Raw genomic sequence first — 20,172 nt, 5'->3', positions numbered from 1 at the left:
AGGGTGCCCAGGCTGGCTATCTCTTTACTTCCCACCTGGCTGCACTCCTTTGATTTCTCCATCATGCCCCAGGGTCAGCTACCTCTTGATGTGGTCTTCCCCTGTTAAATTATAAGTTCCTTACAGGGCAAGAACTATCTTTCTTTTTCCCTATCTGTATCCCAAGAGCTTAGTACAGGCCCTGGCATGTAATACATACTCAATAAGTGTTTATTAACTAGAAAATAATTTACAAATAATATATCCAAATAATATCCAATGTCCAAAGATACAAAGGGTAAAACCAAACTGTACCTGGTCCTTAAATGCATGTAACTTTAATCTACTTCATGATAAAAAGTTTCTCTTCCCTATTTATTAAATTTTCAATAGATGCATTAATATTCATAGTTCAGGGGCAAAAGGAAAAGGGCAGTGATTTTCATTTGCTCAGCAAATATTTATCAATTTTCCTTCTCTAAGCAAGCTACTGAGCTAGGTACTGGTATTTTGAGCAACCCCAAACAGGACACAGCATCTTAGAAGTAAACCCACCCTCCCTCTCAATTATCCTCCTTTTCTATTTGATCCAGTTTTTTTGGTCCCTTCATTGCTTGAACAGTAACAAAGAGCTCAAAATTACTTGTTCATTACTTGGGATTTAACTAAACTAACTTTTAAAAAAATAAAACACTTTTTTCTGACACTCTGGCCCTATCTGTTCTAGATAATAATAGTCTATATTTATATATAGTAAGTGAGCCTGTATTTACATACAGTAAACCACTGTAAGGGTTACTGACTGTTTTACCTACATTATCTCATTTGATCCTTACAACAACCCAGTCTGGTCCTACCATGCCCATTTGTTTTCCTTAACTTGCTATATTTCTTAAGAAAACTGTCTCTTCTTACTCTCTTCTAAATTCTCTGAAATCTGGCTTCTGACCTCCTCATTAACTATATCCCCTAAATCTTCTTAATAAAAATTTTTGAAAGTGCAATTTTTAGCTAAGTTTACGTACTTTCCTACTACCTGGACTACTGAACTAGCATTCTTATACTAGAAAAAAGATTTCCCTTTCAACAGTTCTTCCCTCCCTTCGCCTCCCCCCGCCATTTCTTATCACTTCAAAGTTACATAAATGAATGAGTTTAAAAAATAAAAATAACAATAATAATATTTATACCAAAGAGCCAAAGCAGAAAATGTGTGCCCAGTAACCTCTAAGCACAAGAGGGAAGACTCATAGATAGGAAACTGGAAGGCCTGGAGAATTATCTCCTTAGGACTGCTGTTCACTATTGATATTTTGGTATTCAAGCTGTATTATTACTTTTTTACTGCTCTAAATTTCAAGTTATTTTAGATTCAGAGTATTCTCAATCCAAAAAGAACACTTCATTTGGACACTCTGAAATGGACTCAATACTGATTTTCTCAAATTGATTATATTTCCCAAGGACACCTAGCTATCATGGTGAGCTACCTGAACCCAGTCTTAGTCTGGCTGCATAAGTCGAAAAAATAAGACAGAGAAGCAGCATCCAGTAGTGGCCTTAAAGGGTGGCCTTAAAGTCAGGAAGGCCTGGGTTCAAATTCTGCTGGCTAACACATCCTATGTGACTGCAGGGCAAGTCATCTAACTTTTCAGTGCTTTTGGCAACTCTCTCAAATTATAAATTGCAGTCAATCAATAAACACAGCATGGGGTGTAAAGTGTAAGAAATAAGAAGTCTGGGGTGGGGGTTATGAAGGGCTTTAAACACCAAATGGAGGATTTTTGTATTTGATCCTAGAGGTGACTGGGAGCCACTGCAGTTTATTGAGTAGGGGAGTGACACGGTTGGACCTTGGCTTAAGAAAAATTACTTTGGTAGCTAAGTGGAGAATGTAGTAGTAGTAGAATGAATTAGTAATGGGGAAACACTTGTGGCAGGCAGACCAACTGCTATAATCCAGGCATGAGGAAATGAGGACATGTACCAGACTGTGTCAGTATCAGAGGAGGGAAGGGAGCATATTGAGAGATACAGCAAAGGGGACAGACCTTGGCAATAGACTGATTACAGGGGGTGAGGAAGACACCCAAGTTGTGAGCCTGGGCAAATGAGAGGGCAGTAGTACCTTCAACAACAATAGGAAAGTTTGAAGTGGGGAACAGTCTTGGGAGAAATAATGAGTTTAGACATGGTGAATTTAGGACATCTCAGTTCAAGACGTCTAATAGGCAGCTGGAGATGTAAGACTGGAGGTCAGTAGAGAGGTTAAGGCCTGATAAGGAGATCTGAGAATCATCAGCATAGAGATGATGACTGAATGATGGGGAGCCAATGAGATCACCAAGTAAAATAGTATAGAGGGAGAAGAGAAGAGGGCCCAGGATGGAATCCTGTAGGATACCCATGGTTAATGGACATGACCTGGATGAGGATCCAGAAGGAGACTAAAGAGGAATGGTCAGTTAGGTAGGAGGAGAATCAGGAGAGAGTATTGTCAAAAGAAGCTAAAGAGAAGAGAATATCAATAACAGGGTGATTTATTGACGATGTCAAGGCCTACAGAGAGGTCAAGAAGGATGAGGGCTAAGAAAAAGGCCATTGAGTTTGGAAATTAAGACAGCAATACTGGTTGAATGATGAGGTCAGAAGCCAGACTATAGAGAGTTAAGCAGAGCATGAGAGAAGTAGATGACCTTTTCAAGGAATTTTGCCACAAAAGGCAGGAGAGATATGGGATAACAGTTAATAAGTATAAAAGGATCAAACAAGAGCTTTTTGAGTCTGGGGGAGACACAGGCATACTTGTAGGCAGTAGGGAAGGATCTGGTAGAGAGAGAGAATGGAGATTCTCTTGGAGGAGACAGAATGGAATGGAAGCACTTGGCCTTGGCATCATGTGAGAGAGTTGAGGGAGAAGTTGGTAGAAGTCATCCAGGTGAGGTGAGATGAGGACAGAAGGAGGAGCCGTTGGTGAATGGTTTCAGTACTTTCAGTAAAATATGAGGAAAGGTTCTTAGTGGGAGAGAAAGTGAGGGAGGGGGAGCCATAGGAAGCTTAAGGAGGGATGAAAACGTTGGAAGAGCCACTATGGTGAGTGGGATAGTGAAGGGATTAGGGAGGTGTAAAAAAAAAAAGCTGACTAGCAGCAGCAAGGGCCCAGTTAATGTTATATAACAAATCTGTAGTGGACCTAGTCAGAATGATTGCATGGTTTTCCCCAGCTGTGTTCAGCAGCACATGTGCTGGCGTAAAGGCAGAGGAAGGTAAGAGGGATCCAAGGCTGAAGCTTGGCAGCATACAATCAACTATGTGATAAGAGAAACAAGGGACTAAAAAGAATACATAGAGAGTTGAACTGGCTCACCAAGTGGACAAGATGAGGAAAGAAAGAGAGGGTGACTAGTGTAAGCAGTGACAGCCTGGGGGAGAACTGAGGGATCAAGTGATTGGAGGTCACAATGTGGATAAAAGTCAGAGTTCAGCAGTGGAAGGCAGAGGGAGAGACTGATGAGATAAGGGAATTTTAGAGTTCATGAATCTGGAGGTAGAATACTTCTGGGCGGGCAAGATCAAGGGCATGATCGTTTCTGAGGTGAGGTAGAAGAGTAAGTTATGGGGAATGAGTTGTTCATGAAAGAGATTAGGGTTTCTGAGGAAGTATTAATAGGTACACTGAACAAACCCAGAATAAGGGCTGGAGTTGAGGAAGAAACAAAGTCTGTGATCCAGGTACCAAATTCACTGGTGAAGGAAAGGGATTATCCTGAAGATAATAGACCAAAGCTATCAGAATTTTGATTGGGTGGAAATGTGGATATGTGAACCTCAAGAGAGGAGAGGTTACTCAGTGACAGTAGGGAGAAAATCTGGAAGTAGCAATAGGGGGCAAGGAGCATTCCAAATTCCCCATGTTGACTAGTGATTGGGGGATAATGAATCAAAGTGCAGCTAGTGCTGGAAAGTGTGGCCAGGGTGTCTGTGTCATCAGGGGAAAGCCAGGTCTCAGTGAGAGCCAAAAGAAAAAGAGGAGGAAAGGAAAAGACTTAAGATGAAAACAGGTTTATTGTCTACGGAACAGGCATCCTAGAGGACGCAGGAAAAGGCGTGTAGCTTTTGGTTGAGACTTTTGGGGAGGGGCTGGGAGGTTGGAGAAGATGGGGAATGACGTTTGGGTAATGATCTATGGGATTTCAGAATCACTGGGATGAGGAGGGTATGACTGGATGGGAGGCAGTTTGTCAATCATTAAGTGGACATTTCTGTGATATTTTCAAGATCAATAGCATTGTGATCTCAAGGAAGAGTCCTTTAGGAGTCTTGGACACTTCAGGCGAAGAACCAAGAACTTGGAGCTGTAAGAGTAGTTGATATTCTCCTTTCCTGCAGCAAAGAGACCATGCTGGAAATTTGATAGAAGGGTGCTCTTTTCCCTCATTTCAGCCTCAGGAGACTTGATGATAGAATGGTGCTTCTCCTCTTCCCCCCAGAGGCCAGAGGTCAGACAAGAGCTACAATGGTACTGCATCTGGTTCTCTCCCTCCCACATTCACCAGAGGCTGGGAACTAAGCCAGAAGAAGATTCATGAAGATTAGGCAGAGGAAAAGCCGGGCATAATGGTCTAATATCCTTTTCTCCTCTTCCCTTCAGTGGCTGGAGGAGAGGGAGGAGCCACCTAAGTCAGAGATCTGCTCTGGTATTACATACCAGGAATTCCCTACAACGATGAAATCACAGGTCTAGGCTCATTCCCACCTCTAAAAAGCAGGGCAACTGGGCTGTAAATGTGAAACCTCACAACTTAGTGTCCAGTCCCTAACAGGCAAAGAGAACTTAACAATCGAGGGAGTTAGAAGAGATGGACTTGAGGGTAGACTAATCAGTCAGCTAGCATGAAACTGCAGCAAAGAATCTGTAACAGGAGAGAACAATTCCTAATAATAGAGGAAAGGTGAAGAAAAGAGCCCGTTAGGGGGCATCAACTGGGAGTTAAAGGGAGAAGGGCAGAGGCAGTGGAAAGAAACAATGGGATAGGTAAAGTAAAAGTTATTCCTAAGTCAGTTGTTTGAAGATGGGACACTATGTGTGCTCTATATGATACTGTATTATTTCTATTACAAGCAACTAACCAGAAGAAATTGGGTTTCAAATAAAATCATTTTAAATCCCATTCCACTGGCGATCTCATTCGAAGGAGATCCTACAGTGACCTAAGTGAACTTTTCTTTTAAAGAGTGTGTATGCATGTATATGAATATATACTTTAAAAATATATGCATATATATGTATATACACACACACTATATATATATATATATATATACACACACATACCTAAAGTATAATATACCTCTAAAAGCACCTATGCCTAAATTGTAGGTGTAATTTAGGTATAATAATCCCATTCATTATTGATAGCTTTGAGTTTAACATCTTAAAATTAAAATACTGTTAAATTCTAACAAAAAAGCATTTTCCATGAAAAATTGAATTTCAATGGATAATTGAATATCAGAGACAGGACCTTAGAAGTCACCCAGTCCAAACCCAATAATTTCACAGATAAGGCCACTGAGACCTAGGAAACTAAAGTGACATCTATAAGGTCACATAGGCAATAAACGACTAAGGAAGGGGTGGGAATGGGGGAGGGTAGGGAAGTCATTAATTTCAGCCACTTCATAAATTATGACAACTGTATTCTTTGTTTCACTTTTACAGTTACTGGTGAACAACTGACAGAATCAATATTTGAAAAGCCTTCTAAAAATCAGTTGGGTTCCCATGTACACACATACTCACACCCACCCACACAGCCCCACTAAAACCATGGATGAAATTGCAATTCAAAAAGATAAAACACATTTTGACCATAATTCATTATTTCTCTTACGAACAAAATCTTAAAAAAATCTTTTTTCCTAAAAAAATTCCTACTCTCCTCCTCCCTTTTTCTCCCATCCCATCACTTGCTCAAAAGAAAAGTGCTTCTAAGCAGGTTCCACCTTACAAGAGTGGTGGTCGGTGGGGATGGTTTGGTTACTTTGTCTTCCTTTTAGTGAAAAGTAGTTCACTACCTTTCAGTTAAAGCATTTACTACTCTTACTAAAAACAAACAAAACACCAAAAAAAGATCTAAATAAACTATGTGTGACTACCCACTGCCATTAGCCTGTTACAGGCTTAAAATACGGTAAGAGTGAATGTGTAGTAAAACCTGTTATATTCTTCTGCAATGCACTTATTAATTCACTTTTGAGACAAGTTTTACTACCTGTACCTTTTGTTTAAGGATGCAACCCAAAGCTTACCTCTCTCACATAGTATTTTAAGCACATTTCTGCCTTTGATTTGCATTTCTACTAGTTAGTGGTGTCACATTACAGAAGACTACAGGACCTTGCATTTAACACCTTTATTTATTATGTAAGACACCATTAAGCTAGGCTGTTCCCATTCTACTTCCACTTACTGAAATCCATGGGAAACAGTGTTTGTTTAGGGGCACACTGAAATCTTTTGTCAGAAGAATGATGGTTGAAGTTATTTTCACTTAATTCTTCCAAGGTTGAATGAACGGGAAATAGTGTTGTGCCTTCTATAAACCTTTATCAAACCATGTAGCTCTACTCCAAAACACCCAGAACGATACACGCCATCATACTGTCAGCATTTGAAATCTGAATTACTTCAATATCTCTATCTTAAAGAAAACTCTATACAAGTCAATTATTTGCTACTATGCTATAAGGTACCAAGGGTAAACAGAGTGTTTTATTTATCTTTCTTTCCAAAAGTTTCTAGTTTACACAGGGAGAGGAGAGATATGCAAATAAGTATAATGCATAGTAAGATATGATTAAGGATCAAAGGAAGCAAAGAATACGAAGAGTTCAGTTTTTGGCTGAGAGGTGAACTGAAAAGGTTTTACTCAAGGACACATAAATAAAGCTAGAAAGGAACTTTAATAAGCAATAATTATTATTATTATCATTACTGATATAATTTAAGGCTAGTTCTGACTAATCCACCACTCTCCTCCTCCCTGAAAACATAGATAAGGCAATATTATACTGCAATTGAATATTAAAGTGGCTGTAATTCACTGACAAGTTTTATAAAGCTGTTGAGATTGAACAGGTAGGATGCTGCATACCCACGAAAAGAACAATTCATTTAAAAACACTTCCATTTTTAAAGCCTACTTCCAAAAATAATATGAAGTAAAAATGTCACTGTAAGGATAAAATCAATTAAAGAAATACTAAGCTCCATGAAAAAGGGCTTTTATAGTAGGGTAGTTTGGATTGAATGCTATCTAGGGACAGCAACATAATTATGATTATTTAAATTTTTTAAAATTGGAAGGGTCCCCTCAAAACAAGTGATTTTCATAATAAATTTGTGAATATATTGTTTACATACTTTAAATGTACACTCCCAAAAAATACAAATGCATTCAAATTTCAAAATAGCAGGAGTGAATACTTGTTATCAATTCTCAAGATCATGCTAATGGTATTACTAAGAATAATAACTCTCTCAATAGAGTAAGATGGGTTAAATAATAAGTCTTTTTTTTAAAAAGAAGTTATAAGACCATTACTATAATAAATCAAGTTGGGGGTCTTAGTGGGGAATAAGTTTGAATTTTTGTAAAAAAAAATGAGTAATATAAATAAAGAATAAACAAGCCAGAGCCACAAATAATTTATAATTTAGACTACCACTTATTACAAAGTGAGGAAAACAGGAAGATGTCTTCTCTGTTTTCCCACCTGGAAACAGAAACAAGAAAATCAAACATCAAATATTTGTCATGCAACTATTTTAATTTGCCTTAAGCTTTAAAATCTTACCCCCTATGACACTCCTTCCCGTGATCAACCACCATCATGTTCTCCCAAGCTTAGATCCTTGGAATCTGAGGCTCCTCTGTTTCCTTTTCCCTCCATATTCAATTCACCACCAAGTTCTTCTGCTTCTTCCTTTGCAATCTGCTCCTCCTCTCCTTTTTTTTTTTTAATTTCTAGTCACTTCCCTTGTCCAGGTTCTTATTACCTCATAACTGGGCTACTGTGACAGCTCCTAGCAGATCCTCTGCTACTTCTCTCCAATCCACTCGAAGCAGCTGCTCAAACCATCTTTCCTAAATATAGTTTTCATCATGTCGCTCCTTTGCTAAAAGCTACCAAAGGCTTTCTAGAGCTCAGCTTAACAGATATAACTACAAGTCGTGACCTTGAAGGTCCTCCAACAGTGTACCTCTTCATCTCACTGACTTTATTTATAGCTTCTCCCTGAATCAAGACTCTCTGCGGCAGCTAAGCACATCTCTGACTTCACTCCTCTCCTGGCCTTCATGCTGATCTGCTGCTTCCCAGATAGTGTACATTGCAGCTGCTGCCATTTAGAATGCCCTCCCCACTGTATTGGAGATTTAGAGATGGAAAGACCTTAGAATTCCAAATTCTATTCACAGATGAGAAGTTGTGATTTGTTCAAGGTCGCAAAAGCAGTAAATAACAAGATCTGGATTCAAATTCAAGTATTCTGACTCCAAACAGAGCAGTACTTACATGGTACAAAGTGGACAGAATAGCACACTTACATGAGGGCATTCCAGAACCAGTACAGATCAGGAAGCAGTACAGGTCAACTTAAGGAGAGAGAGAAATGATATTTTTATCATCAGAGTTTTCTACAAATCACCAAAAGGTGAGGAGGATAATGACGACACAAGCCAGAGGCATAACATTAATGGTGAAGAGGGAGCCTTAACTTTCTGAACATATGTGACAGGGTAAATTCATATTCCTCCTCTCCTTCAAGACTTGGGTTAAAAGCAATTCACCCTTTTCAAAGCATCTTCTCTCTCTCCCCCACAATTTACAAACATTCCTCTAATCTGCAACTGCTCAATACTAATGTAAGAGGTATGGCTTGTTTTTATGAAATACTTTCACTAGTTGTTTGGTCAAAGCAATCATTATCTAGTGCTGATAAGTCTCTCTCAACAGAATGAGGCTGGTTTTTGGAAAGCATACCTAGTCTGTGTCTGGGACAATGTTCAAAGCCTTTATGGCCTGCAGGGACTTGGTAGAGCTCAGGCTTCACTGGCATGGCCCTTCAGAATTCAATATCACCTCACCACAATGAGGCAATAGGGTAGGAATATGTCCTCAGTACAATCAGTTATGAAGCAAATCTGACCTTTCTGTTGACTGTTATGAAAAATAAAATATATTCTTGTAGAAAAATTTCCCTGTCAATTAAGAGTTTAAAATTGGAGTTCTGTCATGGAGTTTAGATGTGCTGTGACACAGCAGCATTATTCTTACTAAAGAGTACACCAATCACTTTTCCAATTCTGCGGTGTTCCCCCCAACACTATTTATCTCCTTGACAACATCTTAACTCACCCATTCTGCTTTAGAGTCCATGCCTAGGGGATTTTGCATATAAAATTTAACAAAGAGGTAAACTGAGGCAGTTCTTTCCAAGCAAGATATCATTTATTAACAGGGGCATGCAACCTGATAATAAAGGATCAGTGGATTGCCTGCATTTATGTCAAAGACCCAGAATTGAAAATGCAACTCATTTTTATAAATAACGAACCAAACAAAAAACATGTAACTGGCCAGCTTTAGAGAGAGGGAGAGAGAGAGAGATTATGATTGGTTACCTTAAGTTAAGTAGGCATAGCTCCAACAGGGATGAAGACCACCTCTCTCTAAGGAATGCTTTTATGAATTTTGTGGGTTCTAGCTGCATCCTGAGGTTACCAATAAGGGCTCAGTTATATAGACTTACTGGCGACTCAGGGATTAGACAAGATCATCTTTTTGGAAGATGGGACAAGGTCAATTAATTCAGCTTCTCAAGGATAACACACAAACCTTACAGGAAATACTGAGATAATGCTTTATGAGAGTATTGAGAATAGAGTTTTTTCTTTTAACAGTGACTGTGAGAAAAGCTCATCTAACCAGAGATAAAGACTGAACCTTTGGACTCCGTTTTCTTTGCTCAGAGACAGAGAAAAGCCTTAGAATACAGAATATAGATACAGAATAAAATCACTTACACAGTAATATCAAATATAAAATCAATATTAATTTTTCACAGGAACTTCCGGGTTCTACATCTACAATTTTATGTTTCTTTGGTCAGAAAATTTATAAAGTCGGTTGTGTTGTAATATCCTCCAGCTGGTGTTACTATGTACTACACCAAATGTACTAATAAGTTCTTATGTTTGAGGCTTCATGCCCATATGTGGCATGCAGAGGAAAAAAAAACTTCTCTGATTAATCAATTAATTCTCTAAAGCTAAAAAACCTGGCTGGGGGAAGAGGATGTCTGGTCTGATTTCTGTTCTTTTTAAATCAGATACGGCATATGCTCTATCTACTTTTTAAAACACAAATTCAATACAAATATTTATTAAGTACCTACTGTGTGCAGAGCATGGCACAGAGGATAGGGTGCCAGACTCATCTTCCTGAGTTAAATCCAGCCTCAGACACTATATGTGACCCTGGGCAAGTCACTTAACCCTGTTTGCCTCAGTTTCCTCATCTGTAAAAAAATGACCTGGAGAAAAATGTCAAACTACTCCATCATTTTTGCCAAGAAAATCCCAAATGAGGTCGCAGAGACTGCAATGACTAAATAACAAAGTATACAAAGCACTGCTGTGAAAAATAAAAAGTTAGCTAAGACACAGCTTGCTTTCATACTTCCCAGATATTGTATCATTGCTGCCATTTAGAATGCCTTCCTATTAGATCAGATAATTAAGTATGGAAAAGTCTTACAGAACTTCCAGTCTAGTACAGAGAAATGACAAGGTATAGACACACACACACACACACACACACACACACACACGTATGTTATATATTTAAGTACAAAATATATTAAGCAGATCATAGAGATGCAGGCAAAATATTGTGATGGGTTGAAGGCAGGGAAAGGCACTGATAATCACTGATTTGGGAAGGGAAGTCATGGGAATAAGAAAAATCAGGAAAGATTTCCAAGAGGTGACATCTAAGCTAGACTGCTAGGAATTCAATGGCAGTTGATGACAAGAGGGCACTACAGGCAAAGGAAAAAGTGTGAAGCATATAAAGGGCAAGGTACTATTTAAATTAATCTGCATTTACATAGTGTTTTTTAAGAATCGCCAAGTCTTGAGGGGCGACACCAAGATGGCAGCTGGAAAGCAGGGACTTGCATGAGCTCCCCTCCAGGTCCCTCCAAACACCTATACCAAAATGTCTCTGAACAAATTCTAGAACTGCAGAACTCACAAAATAGCAGAGGGAAGCAGGGTTCCAGTCCATGACAGCCTGGATAGTTGCGGGGTAAGGTCTATCCAGTGGAGCTGGGAGCCAAGCTGAGCAGAGCCCAGCATGAGCTGCGCCTGGACCAACCAGACCGGGAGCTGGGTGGAACAGGCCCTAGCGCCCTGAATCAGTGAGCTGTGGCAGTTACCAGACTTCTCAACCCACAAACACCAAAGACAACAGAGCAGGATAGTGGGAAAAGCTGCTGGGACAGAGTGAAAGGAGTTCGCAGTTGTGCTGGTAAGCAAAATGGGCTCTTAGCACTTAGTTGGCCTTTTGTTTCCTTTGAGTAATTCAGTGTATTTCATTGAGTCTTACTAGGTGCTAAGCCCCAGGCCCAAACCCCTATTAGGTGTTAACCTAACCTATGTGGATGTGAACCTCCCAGGGTCCTAAGGCGAGGAGCTAACTCAAGAGCCAATCATAGCAGCCTACGTTCCGGTCATTCAGATGATGTTTGATGATGTCTGAAGCCCTATAAGAAGAGAGGACAGAGCCATTTGCACAGGGCTCTTACTCATGATGGTGCTGATGCAGAGATTCCAGCTTGTAACCCCATGCTGGGACTTTGTTAAACTCTGGTAACTATGTATTGGGATTTGAATCAGACAAGGTCTGTCTGTTGATGGTTGTACTTTGTTTGTATTTTATTCTGAAGTTCAGCATGCTGGCTTTTTCCCCTGAGCTAAGTGAATAATATTTGTATGCTGAATTAAAAGGAAGCTTGTCAACCCCTTAAACCTTGCTTTCCTTAGTTAAGCAGATCAAAAGAACCTGTGCTTTTGCAGCATGCTGGCAGCTTTCTGGGTGCTGGTTGTTGGTGGATCTTACACCCCCACAGAAGCTGCTAGCAAGATTGTGGAAACAGCAGTCCGGCCACTGCCCCAGGGGCAGCAGAGGTGGTGCAGCTACAAAACTACAGCTGCAGTTGCTTCTGACCCCAGGCCCACCTGGTGGGAGGAATTAAATGGTGGATTAGAGCTGGAGTGCAGAGCCAGCTTAGATCTGAGTCCAGTCCAGTAGGCAGTTCCTGGGGGAGGAATAGTGCTGGTGTGGCAGAGCTTGCTGTGTAGCTCTGAAAACAACAGCTCAGGCCCTCAAGCTTGGGACAAAGTACTCTACATGCTACAAGCAGTCATACCCCCATTAAAAACTCAAGGGTCAAGTAAGTTAGCTGGGAACTTGGCCAGGTAGTGAAAATGGACTCAGATTCAGACTCAGACTTTGGAATCTTTCTTTGGTGACAAATAAGACCAAAACGTACAGCCAGAAAAAGTCAACAAAGTCAAAGAGCCTACATCAAAAGCCTCCAAGAAAAACATGAGCTGGTCTCAGTCCATGGAAGAGCTCAAAAAGGATTTGGAGGGGGCAGCTAGGTGGCACAGTAAGTAGAGCACCAGCCCTGGAGCCAGGAGGACCCAAGTTCAAATCTGGCCTCAGACACTTGACACACTTACTAGCTGTGTGACCTTGGGCAAGTCACTTAACCCCAACTGCCCTACCTTCCTCCTTCAAAAAAAAAGATTTGGAAAAGCAAGTTAGAGAAGTAGAGGAAAAATTGGGAAGAGAAATGAGAGGGATGTGAGAAAAACACAAAAAACAAGTCAATGACTGGCTAAAGGAGATCCCAAAAAATACTGATGAAAATAACACCTTAAAAAATAGACTAACTCAAATGGCAAAAGAGCTCCAAAAAGCCAATGAGGAGAAGAATGCCTTGAAAGGCAGAATTAGTCAAATGTAAAAGGAGATCCAAAAGACCACTGAAGAAAATACCACCTTAAAAATGAGATTGGAGCAAGTGGAAGCTAGTGACTTGATGAGAAATCAGGATTATAAAACAGAACTAAAGGAATGAAAAAATGGAAGACAATGTGAAATATCTCATTGGAAAAACCACTGACCTGGAAAATAGATCCAGGAAAGATAATTTAAAAATTACTGGACTACCTGAAAGCCATGATCAAAAAAAAGAGCCTAGATATCATCTTTCGAGAATTTATCAAGGAGAACTGCCCTGATATTCTAGAGCCAGAGGGTAATACAGAAATTGAAAGACTCCACAGATCGCCTCCTCAAAAAGATCCAAAAAAGAAAACTCCTAGGAATATTGTTGCCAAATTCCAGAGCTCCCAGATCAAGGAGAAAATATTGCAAGCAGCTAGAAAGAAACAATTTGAGTACTGTGGAAACACAATCAGAATAACACAAGATCTAGCAGCTTCTACATTAAGGGATCAAAGGACTTGGAATACGATATTCTAGAGGTCAATGGAGCTAGGATTAAAACCAAGAATCACCTACCCAGCAAAACTAAGTATCATGCTCCAAGGCAAAATATGGATTTTCAATAAAACAGAGGACTTTCAAGCTTTCTCAGTGAAAAGACCAGAGGTGGATAGAAAATCTGACTTTCAACCACAAGAATCAAAAGAAGCATGAAAAGGTAAACAAGAAAGAGAAATCACAAGGGACTTACTAAAGTTGAACTGTTTTGTTTGCATTCCTACATGGCAAGATGATGTGTGTAATTCATGAGACCTCAGTATTCGGGTAGCTGAAGGGAATATACATATATATATAGAGAGAGAGAGAGAGGGCACAGGATGAGTTGAATATGAAGGGATGATATCTAAAAAAATAAAATCAAATTAAGGGATGAGAGAGGAATATATTGAGAGAGGGAGAAAGGGAGAGATAAAATGGGGTAAATTATCTCACATAAAAGTGGCAAGAAAAAGTGGTTCTGTAGGAAGGGAAGAGGGGGCAGGTGAGGGGGAATGAGTGAATCTTGCTCTCATCAGATTTGACCTAAGGAGGGAATAACATACACACTCAATTGGGTATCTTACCCCACAGGAAAGAAGGAGGAAGAAGATAAAAAAGGGGGGGACGATAGAAAGGAGGGCAGATAGGGGGAGGAGGCAATCAAAAAGAAACACTTTTGAAAAGGGACAGGGTCAGAGGAGAAAATTGGATAAAGGTGGATAGGATAGGAAGGAGCAAAATATAGTTAGTCTTTTACAACATCAGTATTGTGGAAGGGTTTTACATAATGATACACATGTGGCCTATGTTGAATTGCTTGTCTTCTTAGGGAGGGTGGGGGGGGAGGGAAGAGGAGAGAGAATCTGGAATTCTATGTTTTAAAAACAGATGTTCAAAAAAAAAGTTTTTACATGCAACTAGGAAATAAGATATACAGGCAATGGGGCATAAAAATCTATCTTGCCCTACAAGAATGTAAGGAAAAAGGGGATGGGGGGAGTGGAGTGACAGAACGGAGGGCTGACTGGGGAATGGAGTAACCAGAATATATGCCATCTTGGAGTGGGGGGGAAGGGTAGAAATGGGGAGAAAATTTGTAATTCAAACTCTTGTGAAAATCAATGCTGAAAACTAAAAATATTAAGTATAATAAACTTGAATCAGACATACAAAAAAATCCAAAAAAAATATAAATTGTAATTGGAAAACGTTTAACAAAATAAATTCAAATACAATAAAACAGATAATATTAAAAAAAGAATTACCAAATCTTTTGTGCATATATATTGCATAATTTCAACTAGATTATAACCTTCTGGAGAGCTGAGGCCAGCTCATTTCTTTTCTATACCCCCGCAGCATCTCATTAAAATATCTGATGAAAAAAACACCATGACTCTGAATAATAATTGAATTGAATTTATTTAAAAACTTAACTATGTATGTACAGTTCTCTGTGCTAGGTGTTGATAATACAAGGCAAAACCAAAACAGTCCTTGCCCTTAAGAAGACTATATTCTAGTGGGATGGATAATGTAACAAATAAGTCAATACAAAGTAATTTGAGAAGTGGTTTTGCTGCTAATGGTCAATTTTTCAATACATCTTATTTAACTTGTATAAATATTTTTACATTCCACTGCTTTTTAAATCTTTAAAAGTAAATGATTTCTTATATAGCTCTTGGCTGTAGTGCAGAGAAGTAATCTTTGGACTCTAATAAGATGTTCAAGTACTTCTATTTTCTGTCTCCTGTGAGCAGAATTATTTTAAATAAGGGAAATAACATACACAGCACTAAGATTTTTTTAATAAAAACTTAGTAATTATTTACAATGTCAGCATAGTCTAAGAGAGCTTTTGGGCTGTAAATATGAAATATCATTAGAGTCTATTCGATACTATTTGAACTTTCACAAATAAAATCTACAAATTTATTGGGATAAAATTAAAATGATTTGCTTTTGTTACTGTTAACAAGAAAATCAACAGTCTTTTTAAATTCCTCCCCATACTTTAAGGCCTAATGCAAATGCTACCTCCTCAAAGAAGCCTTCCCAGATTGCCCCCCTCAAACCTCACAAAGTGCTGTGGCAACTCTGCAATGTACTTATTAACGATAATACTCCAATGCTAACAGGCCTTTTTTACTCAAACAGAAGCTTCTTTAGGGCACAGACCAATTCTAATCTAAATTTTTATCTATTCCAGTGCCTAGCACAGGGATTTCTATACAGTAAGTGTTTCATAAATGCTTGTTGAATGACTTAGTGAATGAACAGCTACTGAATGGAAATGAAGTACTGCATACTTATGTAGCTCCCAATCTCAACTTCATTAGCCCTGGTCCTTTTAAGGTAAAGGCAGGATAGCATCATACTTAATGACCCAATGGGTTTCTATTTCCTTGTTAACCAATTAATGATGATCCTATCAACCTTAAGAAATGGAGTGTAAAGCATTGTTTAGAGTCTCTTTAAATCAACAAAGCTTTTAGCAGTGGCAATAAAGAGCATGGGACAATTTCCAAAACTGATCATTTTAAATAATTTTATTAGTGGCCTAACAGCTTATGTTCTCAGCTGAACAAAAACTGCAAAAGAAAAAGTTCCATTTATTAGCTCTTTTTGTGATCCAACATTCTTTCAGCAGTTCTCTCTGCTCCCTTTTTTCTTGGATTCACTGCAGCTCTCATAACTGTTGAGAAATTTTTCCATTCTCGGGCTTTTTAAAAATCACTATATCATATATTTTTCATACCTTCATCAAATATGTCTCTGATTTGTATTTCAATTATTCTCATAAAATTTTTGTACAGATGGGAAAGCAGTATGGGTCAATAATAAGATCTGACATTTTTTCCCAAGCCTTTAATATCTTTACTGTATAATAGCTTATAAAAAACCTACATTTGCTTTTCTCAACTGTTTTAATGGGGTTTGCTACAGTTCTATAGTGAAATGTATGTAGTTGTTTTTTATGTACATAATTAAAGTCTACATGTGAACCATATGAATTACCATAAGAAAGTCATGAATTGAAAATTTTAAAAGGAACATAATGGGTAATCAAACGTACATTTTAACATTCAATGATTTTGACACTAAAAAGTAAATATATTAGCATATAGACTAGGGAAATATGCATCATTACGTTCAAGATTAAATATCTGTAATTTAAAAAATTATTTTGGTTAAACATAGTTCAATATCAGTGCCTTTTCCAAGAGAACTCATACGCATTATTTCACATTCAAATAATGATAAATTTGAAAAGAATGGATCAGATTAATTCAAAGGATTAAAAATGAGTATTACCCTCCTATGGCACTTATGCTCATACTTTTGTTCTCAAGTTTTGTTACGACTATGCGACTTTGGGCAAGTCACCTGAGTTTTTGCACCTTGGTTTCTTCACACGTAAAAGGAGAGAGTTGGACTAGAGGAGAGGTGTCAGAATGTCAAACTCCCAAGTGCTAGTGTTGCCAGAACCAGATTAAAACATAACTGGGAAATGCTTAAAAAAATAAATAAAGAGGTCAGTGAACTATAACCAAAGCCCTATTGATGTTGATAACCCCACCTGAACTTACTCATCAAATGATTAACGAATGCCTCCCAAGTCATACACTCTACCTCTCAGTGATTCTGAACTGCCATGACCCCACCAGCTCCCATTATTTGAATCCTGATCTGACCAATTCCCTAATCCAATCCTCCTCAACCCAAATCTTCTCCCACCCCATTCCCATGTTCCACTAAAAGTACACATGCAACAAAATACAAAGCAACAAACTTGCTTTCATTTTAAATCTTTTCCTTTCCCACTCCTTCCCTCTTCTGGCTCTCACTGAGACCCAGCTCCTGCTTGAAGAGACAGCCATCCAGTGTTGGCTGCATTTTAACTCATTTCCCTCAACTCACTGGTCAAGATGATCCATCCTAAACTCAACATATACAAAACGGAACTCATTACCCCCTCCCCTAACCCACCCCAAATTTCCCGTTTACTGTCCAGGGTCCTACCACTCTCCAAGAGAGCCAAGCTCACCACGCAGGTGTAATCCTTGAATCCTCACTCTCTCCCCCCACCATATCCATTCTGTGGCTAAAGCCTCTGGATCTTACTTCATAGCTAATCTTTGTATATGCCCCCTCCTCTCTGAGACTGCTGCCAGACTGGTGCAAGCCCTCATCACCTCATGCCTAGACTCTTATAAAAAACTGCTGAATGTCTCCCTGACACAAGGGTATCCCCACTATAATCCATCCTCCTCCATTCAGCAGCAAAGGTGATCTTCCAAAAGCACAGGTTTGACCATGTCACCTTACTATCACCTCTGGATCAAATGTAAAATCCTCTGTTCGGCATTCAAGTCTTCATAACTTGCCTCCCTCCTCACCTTGCCAGTCTTTCTTATCCCTTATACCATCCACATGCCCTTTCCTGCCATACTTGGTAGTTCAGTGACACTGGCCTCCTTGCTGATCCTCCCATGAGATAGTCCATTTCCTGAATGAGTATTTTCACTGGTTGTCTTCCATGCCTGAAACTCTCTTCCCCCTCATCCCTGTCTCCTTGCTATCTTCATTCCTTCAAGTCCCAGCTAAATCCTACCTAAGTTTTTCCTGACCCCCCTTCATGTCAGTATCATCCCCCTGTTGATTAGCTCTAATTCATATTACATACAGCATGTTTGTACAGAGTTGGTTGCATATTATCTCCCCCGTTTAGCCTGTGAGCTCCATGAGAGCAGGGAATGTCTTGTACCTTTCTTTGTATCTACAGTGCCTGGTACATAGTAGGTACTTAAATGTTTGCTGACCGACTGAAATACAAGTGAAATCTAACACAGCCAGCAGTTCCAGGTCTTTTTTGTCTATGCAAGGCTGTAGCAGGGAGATTATTTCAAATGAGTTAAGGTCCAGAAAGTGCACCGATAAACTCTTTAAACTGGTCGATATGCCACTGTCTGATATATATTATAATGTGCTATTAGATGATGCTGGTAAGCTAGAATATGACCCATGTGGGCAAATTGCAGGATTAAAAACTGGCTAAGATTCATGAAAATGAGAAAGAGGCAGCAAGAAAGTGGTTTATGGCTCCCTGTATCTTCCTTCTCCTTTCTCTCTGAGGTGGTGTAAATGAACAGTCACCAAGGAGACCCTAACAACCTTTGAGTATAAGCAATGTGCATGTTCCCTGTACTTCACCATCCACAACTGCCAGGTGCTTCCCAAGCCATTACCTCACTATGTTGTTGAGAAAGGCAAGAAGAGGCAGTGACGAGCTGTGTATTTTGGATTCACCCTACATACCACGTCTCACAATTCTAGCTAAGCTATTCCTGCTAAGGCATTGGGACATAACACTGAGCAACTCAGTTGAGTCTCCCACTTAGTCAGCAAACGTTTATTGAGTTCTCACTATGTACAAAGCAATAAGGTAGATAAAATTACAAAAAAGGCTCAGTCCTTGCCATCAGGAGTTGATAGGTAGGGGAGGTAAAACATGCATAAAATAACTATAATACAAAGCAGAAAAAATGTAATAGATGCCTGTAAGAGAATTAACAAGATGGAATGAACACACAGAGGAAGGAAAGAGAACTTCCAATTGTTCTTTTCTTTTTCTTGGGGGACTGGGAGGAAAAAACCACAGAATGGCTAAATGAGAGAAGACATGTCCAAGCTTTTAAGAATGTGTAAGATTTGGACAGGGAATGGGAGATAGGAGAAAAGGAGGAAAAGGACAGAGTCAAGTCAACAAGTAAAGGAGACAGCCCAACCCAAGGAAGGAAGTCTGAAAACAGAATAACCCTAAGGTAGCTGCACTATGGGCTACATGAAAGGGAATAGTAAAAGATTAGGTCTTAAAGTAATTTGCAGCCCCAACAAGGATGACTTTGAATCGCTGAAGAATTTGAACTTTGCTCAAAAATCTTCAATGGCTATCCACTACCTAATGAACAGGGGGGCAAAATGATGACTTTGCTGTGGGAACAATGTAAAGGATAGTTTAGGAAGTACACTGAGAAGACTCCAAACTATTCTATTAATTACTGGTGAATTAATCTTTCTAGAGCATAATAGGATGGAGGGAGGAGATGGGAGGCATATGAGTCATCTAATCATCCAGACAAAGGTAATGAGGGACTGGGAGAGAGGGAAGAAAGAAAGGTGTAGCTACTGCAGAACTTAATGACTGATTGGAAGTGAGGGGTAAAGAAGTCAGAAGAGTTAAAGATGATTTCAGAATTTCAAGCCTAGGCAACTGGGAACTATAATGAATTGGGCATTCAAAAGATTGCAGGGAAGATTATAAAGCAAACAGAACAGAATCCCTTTATAAGCTGGTGGTTGAGAGTAAGACCAACACCATAGGCCAAAAATGTCATCACCAAATCCAAAAGCATTAAGTACCTACTATGTACCAAGCAACATGCTAGGTGCTGAGAATACAAACATAGTGAATTAAACAAACCCTACACACAAGGACCTTATGAATGTTGTAATAGGGAAGACAAGTACAAATATGAGTATATAAAGAATAAATATGGATAA

At 39.2% G+C, this 20,172-nt stretch overlaps 1 protein-coding gene across 1 annotated transcript in view; it reads right to left on the bottom strand.

Annotated features, from left to right (window-relative positions):
* TTC39C (tetratricopeptide repeat domain 39C) overlaps nt 1-20,172 on the bottom strand; it is a 115,796-nt gene that overhangs the window by 83,167 nt on the left and 12,457 nt on the right. The gene's annotated exons all lie outside the window — the stretch shown is intronic.

Source organism: Trichosurus vulpecula, chromosome 1, assembly GCF_011100635.1.
Source record: "Trichosurus vulpecula isolate mTriVul1 chromosome 1, mTriVul1.pri, whole genome shotgun sequence".
In the NCBI taxonomy this organism is placed as follows: Eukaryota; Metazoa; Chordata; class Mammalia; order Diprotodontia; family Phalangeridae; genus Trichosurus; species Trichosurus vulpecula.
Note: the sequence above shows the minus strand (reverse complement) of the source record. Positions and strands in the feature narration are given on the sequence as shown.